Source organism: Opisthocomus hoazin, chromosome 4 (assembly GCF_030867145.1).
Source record: "Opisthocomus hoazin isolate bOpiHoa1 chromosome 4, bOpiHoa1.hap1, whole genome shotgun sequence".
Lineage (NCBI taxonomy): Eukaryota > Metazoa > Chordata > Aves > Opisthocomiformes > Opisthocomidae > Opisthocomus > Opisthocomus hoazin.
In genome coordinates, this window is record NC_134417.1 from 89,783,513 (window position 1) to 89,796,122 (window position 12,610).

At 43.9% G+C, this 12,610-nt stretch overlaps 1 protein-coding gene across 2 annotated transcripts in view; it reads right to left on the bottom strand.

Annotated features, from left to right (window-relative positions):
- Positions 1-12,610, bottom strand: part of CRHR2 (corticotropin releasing hormone receptor 2) — a 163,435-nt gene that overhangs the window by 55,133 nt on the left and 95,692 nt on the right. The window lies entirely within an intron of this gene.

Here is a 12,610-nt window from a genome sequence, read left to right on the forward strand (position 1 = left end):
AAAGGCTCAATTAGCTGTACCGAGCTTCATTTAACAAGGTAGAGGTGCATATTCTCCCTCATCAGAAAATATCTGTGGCTGTTTTCAGTCCTTCCCAGGCCCCATTCAGATGCAATGTAAAATATGAGCACAATGTAAAATAAGAACTACAATAAGTTGGGACACATAAAACATAAAACAAAAGAAGGGACAGCTTAAATAGTGCTTGCTGCTGAAAATGGCTCCAGGAGGCAGCCAGTGCGTGATGCTGATGCCAGCAACCAAAGTATCCCTGAAGCTAGACAGAAAGTCACTCATTACAGATTCAGTCCTCCAAGACAAGATCATTTGTGTTCTTCTTCTTTGTGAACTGGTAAGGGAAGGCAAGTGCCAAGTTACAGTTTTGCAGCTACAGAATCTTTGCAGTTACCGACTTCAATTAAATGGTCTTTTCTCAGCTAAACGCAAAACACTCCAGTTATTAAAATCACCTCCATCAGGGTTCAAACAGCCAGTGCATTTCCCACGATTATCATGTTAGGGTTCTGCATTTGCCGTATCAGCCTCCCTGCTTGCAAAGGAAACTGTGAAATAACATGGGACAGACACAGAAAGTGGTGTTCTCCAACCTGCTCAAATGTAGCTGACTGTAGCTCATCCCAGTGACAGCAAAAAGAGAAGGCACAATCCAATAAACAACTTTACTGCTGCCTCAGGTCTTTGCATGACAAACAAGGCAGCCTTCTTATTAAAAAACACTATTTTTCTATCATAAAACACTTATTGCACTTCTCCAAGGACTCGATTAGTCAGTCTTAGGGCCAGAAGCAATTCTGTTATGTCCTTCAACCTCCAAAATCTCTCAAAGTTTTCAAAGCAATCCAGCAAAAAAACAAATACAAGACCTCCCACATATGAGATACTGCAACTTACAGAAGGATGCTCAGAGCTATAACCCTACTAAGTCAATGTTAAAACAGCTTCTGAGTTTAACAACTCAGGCTCCAGGTCTGAAATTGGTATTTGGTTTTGAGAGCCTCAGCGACTCATGACTGGAATCAATTTGGAAAACAAATCTCCAGCTGCTCAGATCCATCCACTTTTATTTAGGCTACAAAACCCAAAAGCGCTGCTCTCAGTGCAACCTGTGCTACCAAGGAACATGTCAGGGACACATCTCCTGCTGAAAATTTCACTTCTAATAAAAGGCAAAGGTTCATGGTTAGGCTTTCAGAGCAACCTTACAACCAACACCTATCACCTTTCACACAGAACCCCAGAAACCCATCACGCTCCTCACAGACCTTGAAACATGCTATTAAGGTCTGTTCTCTGTTGATCATTCTGCACATAAATATCCTGCAGCTGCTGTTCATCTAGATGTTTTGTTCCCTCCCTTCAGGTTAAGGATTAGCAGATTAAGGAAAGAGTTTGAAATATGGTTTTGAGGGGGGAAAGAGAAACAGGGGACTAGAAACTGAGGAAATTCAGGTCAAACTGTACAGTTACTGGCATGAAATTAACTGCTTTTGAGAGCTCTAACAACAAAACAGATCCAGCAAACTTGTCACCTGAATGTGTTTCTTGATGGCGAGAAAATAAATGAGTGGGGAAAAAAAAAAATCCTTGCTGCGTGCCTCCATTTAGATGTAGTTTAATCATTCCATATGCTGGAACATCACTAAATCCAGTTGGAAGAAACCTTATTTCCACAGTACTTACAGCAGGACATTGGACTGGCTGCAGAGGCAAACAGGATCAAACAAATAGTTGTAGACTTCTTGGTTCAGTTCCTAAAAAGAGCTTTTGCCCCCTAGTCATCAAAATCGTATTATCTTCTGCATCTTGGAATATAAAGACAACCTCAACATCTACTGGCTGCATGGTCTTTGTCCTCCTTGCTACTTCTTGGTCACACTGTTTTGTCTTCTTTGTCCATCTGCCTGCCTCAAGCTGTTGGCTTTTGTTTGGATTGCAAGATGCTGGAGACGGAGGCAAATTTTTAGTGATGTCTGTTCAAGACCTCGAGCAAGAGGGGCTGGTCTGTGTTGGGAACTCTCAGGCCCTACACATAGTTATGATCAAAACTCTCCTTGTTTTCAAAAAGCCACATGTGCTGAGGGAAGAAGTGTTCCTGGTGTAAAATTAAATAAAGTACAAATATGGCCAGCAGCCAGAATTTACCAAAATGAAACCTGAAGCCTTGTGAAACAATGCTTTGGACATGAAACAGAGACAGGTGGCTCTCATGTCCAGCTACCTTTAGCAAAAGCCATACTTTGGGTATCAGCAACCTTGTACCACGGCCTCATTCCCTTTCTGAGACACTCCGTGTGTGGCACGGAAGGTAAGTAGAGGTTTTCATCCGCTAAATAGTTTCGTGTCTTAGGGCCTAACAGCAATGAAGAAGAGGCTGTAGAGCAAGCATTTTGCTTTACTGGCTACAGACTCTCCTCAGTCCCACACCCCACCACACTGCTGCCTTGGCAAAGCAGCACAAACCGGTGAGGGGCAGGATTTGCTTTTGTGATGTCTGGGCCACTACTCCACTGGTGTTAACAGCAGTTGGGGTTTTAACGAAAGAACCAGTATAGATGGGCTGAGAAACACATGTCTGAAAGTGCCACAGAGTTTCTGAATGGTTCAATGACGTGACCCCAGGCACAGAATAGTTTTAACTTTCTCCTGTTGTTATTTTTCTTTTTTTTTTTCTTTTCGTAAAAGTCCCAACTGGAGGCTCTAAGTTTGTTTTTGCTTGTAGAGAGCCCAGAGCACATGGTTTCTGTTTGTTTCTGTCTCCTAACTACTACTAGCACAGAAATCACTGGCAGTAATGCAATTCATAGCCAAGGGCAGGAAAAGCTTGAGAAATCACCGTGTGAGGTTCATACTGCGGAGGGAGAAAGAGCAGGGTTAATAAAGTGTGCGGAAGCTGCGGGGCACAGCAGTGGAGGACTGAGCTAAGTCATCGATGTAACAAGGGAAAGATCTCTTGCCAGCCACCTGAGAAAGCTGCTCTCATTACAGGCACTGCTGGTGAATGTTATGATCCTTATTTAGCACGGGTAAAGCACCTAGAGGGATACTGACGGAGACCAGGGTCCCCTCATTACAGGCACTATTTGCATGAGACCGTTCTGTGGGGCTCAGGAGCTAACCCTGTGCATAAAGTTTATCTGTGTGGCCAAACTGGAGTCTGAGGTGGAAAATGAATGAAGTACATATCCCAGATTGGTCCATAAAGCCACTGAGTAATAGGAGACCTGCAGTGCAGCTAATGTTTGGTGAAGGGACAAAGCCAACTTTGTCATGCTCACTTATCTCAAAGCCTGAGGAAGAAACTTAGAATACTCATAGGGGTGATTTGTCCTCTTAATTTAAATTTAAATACTCCTGTTGTTCATAAAAACGACCTGTCCCTTTTTGAAAACTTGTTAAACAGTCATAACAGTCTTCTACGACAAAGAGCCCCACAGCTCCTTCCTCCTTGATCAATTATTGCCTTCACCCTGTGGTATGCAAAGGTAAGCAAGTAAGTGCTCCAGAAACACCAATAACTGCCCACAGGCAGCACCGAAAAGGAATTCACATCACGTTGTAAATGGCAGGAGGTAGAATCTGAAACACATTGAGCTGTATTGTAAGTTAGTGAATTGAGCTTTCCTAGAGTCACAGTGATTGGCATGAATGCCTTCCCTCACAATTCAGAAGCTGAGAAATTTGGGGTTATTCTTACCTCAGTAGGGAGATATCACAATTTGCAGAGTGTGGCAGTGACAACATCAAGAAAATGAGACTACAGACAGTGGAGAGCTACATTCTCAAGTGCGCAAAAGAGTGAGAGAGGGGAGAAATGGGAGATGAGTGCACTGGGTGCTGAATTGCTGCTTCAGACACAATTACAGCATCATTAGGAAGAAACAGTGAGTTACAGAGCCATTTGAAGTCCACTAGCCTAAAAGATCAGATGATAGAAGGTTTCATATTTGTCTTCATGTCAGGTAACATTGTTTATACCATTTCCACTTGTTTCACAACCCTCGATGTGGACTGAATGGTACAAGCGTAGCTCAGCTTCCAAGAACAGCAGCACAAGTCACCACGCCAGTGAGCCTGAAGGCTAGCACATCACAAGACACCACAGAATGAGGCTACGGGCTTCGATTAAAGAGACTTTTCCTGTATTTGCTTCCTGCCCTGATCCTTTTCAGACAAGAAGTGTTGTTCAAGCACTTGGCTGGACTCTTCTGCTAACTCTTCCCTGATGTATGGGTCCAAGGATGGAAGGAATAAGAAAAGAGGTTGTAGCAACTCAGTCAGAACAGACTTCAAGATTGAGGCCATGACATAAAGATGTGAGCACTTCCATACTCAGACCAATGAGCCATGTAGGCTGTGACTCAGTCCCCAGTGGTGAGCAGTAAAAGACAGTCTGGAAACAGCATGGGAAACAGGGGAGGTAGATTGTGAGTTGTTCCTTGTTCTTACCTCCTTGCTTCTGGCTGTTGGAGGTTTTAAGATATTCCTGATTCAGGACCACATTTAGTCACATGAAATCACCCTGTTGGTGGCAGCGACTCCTCACAGGAGTCACTGAACTCATTTCACGGTTTATATTCACTGGAGTCAGGCCATGGCTTATTCTACTAACATGATGGAATAAAGAGCTCATAAACTATTATTCACGGTAAAATACGTTTGTCTATACTGGTTCCTCTTCTCTGCTTGCCTGTCCCCTTCAAAGGATGGATGAGGAGGCATTGTCTCACAACTACATTCCCTCTTGTCCTTTGGGAGTTGCAGGGAGGAGGGATAAAAAAAGCCCAGAACTGGATAAGAGAGAAAACTGCGGGTCCCCTGGGCTGGGGGCCCAAACTGGGAGGAGTGGTTGGTAGTGTACCTCCAACATGTGCTCCTGAAGCAGCACGGTTCATGTAGCGATTTCACTTCTGGCTGTGCCTGACAGCAGATTTTGGGCCTCAAACATCCCCCTGAAATACAGCAAGTAGTGTCAGACAGGTACAAGCAAGCAGTGTAGGTTACCCTGAGTGAAGGAGCGCGAAGAAGGAAAAGGATTTCCTTGAAAAGGGGAGAAAAGAAGGACTTAGAGCTGCTGATTTGAAGGGAGAAAAGATACTGCCACTGGAAACACCTTGGCTCTGTGAGTGAAAGGGTTTATAGGCTCCTCACGATTTGTTAAAAACCACTGCTGTGCCCGCTACTGAGTGATCTCCAGATGACAGCTTCCGCCAGGCAAGAGTTTCTGCTGAAGGCCTGCGGCACAGGAGTCCTGCTGCTGCACCAGTCCTCCTGCATGCTGGGGCAGAGGTGGCCTCACGGCAGGCACACAGGACTTCTTACCAGGAGTCATTGTTCACAGTCGCCCTGGTTTCAGCTGGGATAGAGTTAATTTTCCTCCCAGAAGCTGCTGCGCTGTGGATTTACTACGAGGAGAATGCTGATAACAGTGATGTCTTCAGTTGTTGCTATGAAATCAAGGACTTTTTACAGCTTCTCATATTCAGCTAATGAGCAGGTGTGCAGGAGCTGCGATGGAGCACAGCCAGACAGATGGTCAGGCTGTCCAGTGGAGATATTCCACACCATAAACAGCATGCTCAGTTTATGAATGGGGGTTGGTCAGGAGGGCAGGAATCTATCTGCTCTTCTCATTTCCGTGAGTTCAAATCCTCCCTTGTCCAGGAGTTCGAACTTTTTCAAAATTTCATGAAATTTGTGATTTTGGGGTTCTGCAATCACTGCTTGGGGACTGTGAATCAGTCATCAGGTGGTGAGAAAAATGGTATTGTATATAGTTTGGTTTGCATATTTGTTATTATCATTATTATTAGCATCAGTAGTAGCATTACTAGTATTAGTATTTGGTGCCTTATTGAGCTGTCTTTATCTCTACCCATGAGTTTCCCCTTTTGTCCATTTCTCCTCTGCATCTCGCTGCAGGGGAAGGAGAGGGGTGAGCAAGCGGCTGTCTGGTGCTTAGTTGGTGGCTTCTGGGTTAAACTGTGACAAGAATACAGCCACTTGCCTCAAGGCTAATGATGTGAGGCTTTTAGATAGAAGAATGTAGCAAGAGACAGCATATTTTCACAGGAGACGTTATGACGTTACGAAGTACTTTGCTTTATATTTGCAGGACTTTGGGGACAACGGTACAGGAAAATGTGTGTGTTCCAGTGAGTCGTGAGTCCCAGGGGATGTCTCTGGCTGTGCTGGCCAAAGCCAGATGAGGAGACCTGGAGCACATGCCTCCCACTCACTGCACACACACAGAGCCCCAGGAAAGCATTAGCTTCAGCTCTGCAGCGGGTTAGACACAAAGAAGCCATTAAGGTGAAAGCAAACATACTTCACTTTGGCCTTCCTAATTAGTAAACCAAAAGCCAGGTGTATGGCGGGAAATGGTACATAATGACTGCTTTATTTGATTTGAGAACAGACCATGTTCCAAGCCCAAATGTCATTCCCTGACTCGATATCATTCTACCGTCATTCTGAACTGCTTGGTGTGCGGTGTGTCATAACCAGGCTTCCACGTTAGGAAGAGCAGCAGCAAATGAAAAAAAAAGCAAAATTCTCCAGCAGTTGACTGTAGCCTGTGTCAAGGTGTGCAGAAAGAGTTTCTGACTGTTGGTACAAAAAGCACACTCTGCTAATTATATCCTTCAAATGACCTTAATTGTACGGCTGGATGCAGAAAGCAGAGAATTAGAAAATCTATTTTTTTGACACAGGAAATGCTGAGATCTGAAAAGGCAGAAAATCTGATCGGCTCCTTCTGTATAGGTGGCCTCGCTGATTCAGAAATGGAGAACTACAAAAGTGTTTCTAAAATAGCACTAGTAAAACTCAAAAGTAGCCTTTCTGTCGATTCCTGTGGTGTTTTTTTTCTTGCTCCATCCATACAGCGATATTTTTCCTCTGGGATGTGCAGAGCTACTATTTTGTGATTCAAAGCATGACACAAATAATTAACATTAGCAATCATAATAATGTGCCAGCGTGGTTGAAAGCTAGCTAGTTGAATCATCTACATGGAAACAAATGCAAATGGTAACTTTATTAAAGAAGCTTGGAAACCTTCTATTAATTCATGTAGTATTCTATTAATAATGATGTTCAATTAAGGCTGCTGTCCCAAAGTCTGTCTGAAAACAGTTGGCAGGAGAAATCTGAGAGCACTTTGCTGGAGTGCTTCCCATTCCACGGCTGTTGAACAAGCAGAAAGTAGAATCATGGACAATACTTAAAAAAAATATTTTTCCCCGTTATTTTTTTCTGGGGCAGGCAAAGCTCATGGACAAGCCATAAATGGCCTGGAGTGGGAAGAATACCTAACAGCAAGTTATTTCCCAGGCTCTGCGCCTGTCATGGCCTATTTGCTTTCATCCACATGGAGGCCTCCCCTGAGGTCCTCATGGATTCCCCACATGCTCACGTTCAATCAGTGCATATATTCTGGTACTCCTAATGCTCACAGATGGGAAAAACAGCTGGAGAGGCTGGCAGGGAAAATGAGCTTCTCGGTGGCAGTTGCCTCGGGGAATACAAAGATTCTCACAGGAAATGCGAGGGGCAGTTGCAAGGGAAGAACGAAAGCTGGGAAGAGAATAACAGCTTTATTATGAGGACAGGGGTGAAAAGCTTAGGTGAAGAGCAGAAGTGGTAGCTTCCGTTACTGTTTAGGATGTGCATAGACCCTAAAAATAAACTCATTGTGGAAGCATCTGTGCTCCGCTAAGCCTTTTCCAAAGCTTCTTTCCCCTCCCTACAAGCCAATTTTTAATCACAGGACAAGGGGCATTCTGCCTGGTTTAGACCAAAAAGACTTCAAGCACTGCTTTTCCTAGAGTTGGAAGGATGCAGCCTGCATGATGCAGAACAGGACCACAGGCTGGACAGCCCCAGGGCAGGACCAGCCTGACTGTGTTCACTGGTGTTCGTGCCCAGCGCTGTTTGGCTGCGTAGCATGGTGAACAGGGATCAGAAACGGCCCTCTGCAAACCACTCATGAGCATGATGACAACGAACAGCGTGGATAACTACAGGACACTACATCAGCCTGGGCTTTGTTCCCCGTCAGCGTACGAAGAGAAACGTCACCCCTACTACATGGTTAAATATGGGCTAATTGAAACCCAGTCACTGGATACTGCAGTCTAAGAATATGGCTCCAATCTTGACCGTGCAATCAGCTTTTCCACTGGGGAGAATTCCTCTGTTACTTTCACAGGAGTGACAAAGTCCGATACAGATGGCTTCATTCAGTACAGCACATGCTTGTGGTCGAGTTGCTTGAAAAACATTTACAAGTCCGCTCTGATTTGCTTCATTAAATGGCGGTTGGATGTCAGTCATTTTTGCAACAAACAGGAAATGGGGCTGTAAAGTATCTTTTTAGCACAGAAGCTATCTTGCAGCTCAGGTTTTAGTAACCCATAACAAAGTAGCTTTAGAGTAAGGGTGGCACAGTACTCCTGTTTGGGAACTGTAGAAGTGCACAGCACATCCTCATTTATAATCCCCTTGAGGAATTATACGAAAAAAAAAAATCCTGAAAGAAAATTAATTTAAATTACTAGCTAGGGAATTCAGGGGTTATGTTGTTTTTTTTTGCTTTTAATACAACTACAGTATTAGCAATGTTTATTAAATTATCTACCTTTGCAGATACTGTGTGGATAAACCAATGAGGAAAGTCTGAGGCACTGATGCTGCTGTTCACACTTTCCTTGACCTCCTTTCCAACAAAACATGGTATGAAATATTTGCTTATTTTTGAGTATTTGACCAGGAATTCAGGAAAGATCATAGTGGATAACTAAACATCTAGGCTTGAAAACATCTTGAAATGGGTTTCTGTCCTGTATCTGAGTTTGTAAGACGAGACACTTCATGTGATTTTAGCCAGCACTGGCACTTCAGATTTTTTGTATTCAAAGACCATCTCATCACATATGTGCTTATTTTTAGAGCTCCATCGTTTTCATTCTTGCCTTACTTGGAGAACTTTACTATGGACCATTACAGGGGCGGACAGAGTGCTGTCTCCAAACCAACAGCCATTGCATCCACCGAACACATGCTCTGCAACGGTAGTTTATTTATGATGAAGTTTAAATAATGCCATGTGCCTGAATCATTATTTAAGGCTCTGCTATTCTAAGTGGCAGATGGAATAGATTTAACTAGGCTACGTGGAAAGCCAGGAGATGGAGGGGAAAACGGAACACAAACATGAACTTGTTAATTCCGTTAGTGGATGCCCTGTCCTGGGACTTGCTCTTTTTTTTTTGCTCCATGACAGAAAGGTATGTATGGGAGGACTATGCCTTAGATCTGGAGCCTGCTCTGCTCTGATCACACCAGATATCACGTGATCTTTAAGTTTAAACCAGTACTAATTGTGCCAATCACCTACCCACTTGATGTACAAGGATGATGAGGGGACTGGAACATCTCCCCTACGAGGAGAGGCTGAGGGAGCTGGGCTTGTTCAGCCTGAAGAAGAGAAGGCTGCGAGGGGACCTAATAAATGCTTATAAGTATCTGAAGTGTGGGGGTCAGGAGGATGAGGCCAAGCTCTTTTCAGTGGTGCCCAGTGACAGGACAAGGGGCAACGGGCACAAACTGAGGCACAGGAAGTTCCGTCTGAACATGAGGAAGAACTTCTTCCCTCTGAGGGTGACGGAGCACTGGAACAGGCTGCCCAGGGAGGTTGTGGAGTCTCCTTCTCTGGAGATATTCAAGACCCGCCTGGACAAGGTCCTGTGCAGCCTGCTGTAGGTGACCCTGCTTCGGCAGGAGGGTTGGACTAGATGACCCACAGAGGTCCCTTTCCAACCCCTACTATTCTGTGATTCTGTGATTCTGTATCCCCATCACATAGGCTCTGATAGGTGTAAGATCAACCTGCTCGGTATGGATGCTCTACACTTCTTCTGACAGGTTTCTACCAATAATTTAATCAAACTCTTCCATTCTTACTAACAGAGACCTGCAGCAGCAGTCTCACGAACTGCACACCAGACTGAAGATCAAGCGGCAAGTCAAAGGAGCTTGGAACAGGGGAAGATAAAAGAAAGTAGGTCCTTCTCTCCTAAAATGCGGAAGATGGGGGGGGTGTGTGTGTGTGTAAGAAAAAAGTGACCATGTTGTTTCAAGAAAAAAATATTTCAGTCTTTTGGGAGAAAAAATAAGTGAGATGCAGGAAATCTGGCTGTAACTACAAGAAAGAAAAGGGACACTGCCTCAGGCCTATGAGGAAAATAAAATCACATGTTTTAATGGGGAAATAGACGTAAATTTAGGGGCAACAGGAAAGCAAAGTTTCCCTCAGATCACCAATTTGCTTTCATTACTGCCATACTAGTGACGAAAGACGTTACACCAGTGTTTGTGGGTTTGTTTTTTTTAGAGGGGCTTTTAACGAGCAACCTGTGCAGAAGGACATGTCATTTTTAATATTCAGCCTATCTTCCTTGCAGCTCTATCCTTCTTTATTGGATTCAAAACTCAGCAGGGATGTAGATGTTTCCCAGAACAAATTCTGTCTTCCCGTACTTCTCCTTTGGTCACTACTGCACAAATAAAACATCTTCTGACTGAATCCACTCAGATCACTGCTGGCCACTGCCAGCACCTTGTTTGATAACAAGTCAAGAGCTTTACAACGGGCTCCTACTCCACCTCAGAGGTTGGTATAACAGCACACTAACAAGGAAAAAGCCAGGACAAAGCAATTTGGGTTTCTGCACTGTCAGCAACAGTAAAGCAAAAATAATATTCAAAAGAGCAAAAGTGTTTTAATCCTTTGGCTTTTTCTCTTTTTTTATCTTCAGTTTGATTGGCGTTACTAATCATCTACATAACATTTCTGCTTTACTAGTGCAAGCATGTGATTATGTGGGACGAGGAGAGCCGTGTCAGTGGGAACTGCCTGTGTGCACCTGAGGGGTGGATCAAACTTTTACTATTGACGAGAACATACAGACTATGAAATTCACAGCAGTGCAGATACATTTAACAAAGCCCTGCAAAGTGCCCTGAGGAAATCTGTCCAGATCCTGCATCGGAGATCAATGCAGCTCTACAGCACATTTGGTTTATGCACAAATTGCACATTTTTCCTTCTCAGAATATTTTTTGGTTGTGTGCTTGTTTTGTTTTGCATTGTAAAGACAGCATGGCTCTCACACTTTTAAGACCACCTACATTTAGACCTTGAGGAGCCATCTTTGACTTAGATCTTTACGAGCTATCTCAATGACTCAGTGCCATTCAGTCAGCATGCCAACAAAAATCAAGTCCGCTCCCATAAGCTGGGCTTCACTTATTATTATTTAGGCACTAAATGAACTGTTTACTGGTTTATTTGTCATTGCATAGCCCAGAAAGTCAGATTGATTCATATGTGACAGAACTGTAGAAAGCAAATCTTCAGTAGGTCTTTGCAGTAAAATAGAGTTCCTGGATGAGTTCTCCTCCCTTCTCAGTTATGTTGGGGTCTCCTGGCAGCACAAACACAGATGGCAGATAATTTCATCAGTTGCTGCTACATCCGAGCTTTTTGACCCTCAAAATATCTTTCACTTTATGGTTCCTCAGCGCTTAGGACAGTAGAACATTTCTACTGGTGTGGAGGGTGGATTGTGAATGGAGGGCTCAGGGTTGCATAAGGAACTGAGGAGGACAGGAACTGGGGACAAGATCACATGGGACACATTTGGAAGAACAGGGACTGGGTCTGGTTCTTTTCCCTTCCCACTTCAGCACAACTGAGGACTAAGCTTCCCATCAATGCAGCAGCTATCTCGCCTGGGCCAGCAACAGTGAGGCTCATCTCCAAAAGAAGAACACCCACCTCAATAGTTGGTCACTAAAGCAATACTCTTTGCCACACCAACCAAATATTTAGCCTACTCTTTAAACCTCCAGTGTGAGAGATCCCATAGCCTTCCTAGCAGTTATGTTCCAATACAGCAGGTGTGCTCCAGTCTCTTCCTTCAGACAGGACTGCCTTTGGGACTCCATCGGTGAAGAAAAATCAAGCAGGTGATGGGTGAGGAGCATAAAAATATGGAACAGCTGTAGAACTTCAGCCTTCCCAGAGGTCTCCTCTATCTTCACCCTCAGCAGGCAACTGTGGAGTGAGGTGGATGGGAGGAGTGGGGCAGGAATAAGGAACGGACAGATTTCTAGTTTGGGCCAAGATGTGGGACTAGCAAACCAAGCCTTCATAGTCTTCTGTTGGTTTTTTTTAATAGCTGGGAATTATCTAAATTTTCTCATTTCACCCAATTCACAGATATCTTCTTGCATTCAAACTAAAACAGAAAAAAAGCCCCAAATTATAGGACTGAATTGTCAAAACTGATTTGCTCTTGGGACACTTTGAAGAGGTAAGTGTGATGAAGATATGCATCATCCAGAATTTGTGATGGGGAAATCTATAATGCAACTTGAATCTGGACTGCCTTCACTAAAGCATCTTTAGAACTTTTGAAAACAGGTATAAGTCTTCAGACACTGAAGTAGCCTCTGTTGGTTAACGCTGGCTGGACACTACATATTTTTTGCAGGGTACAGTGAAATTTGAAAAGATGGACTGTCT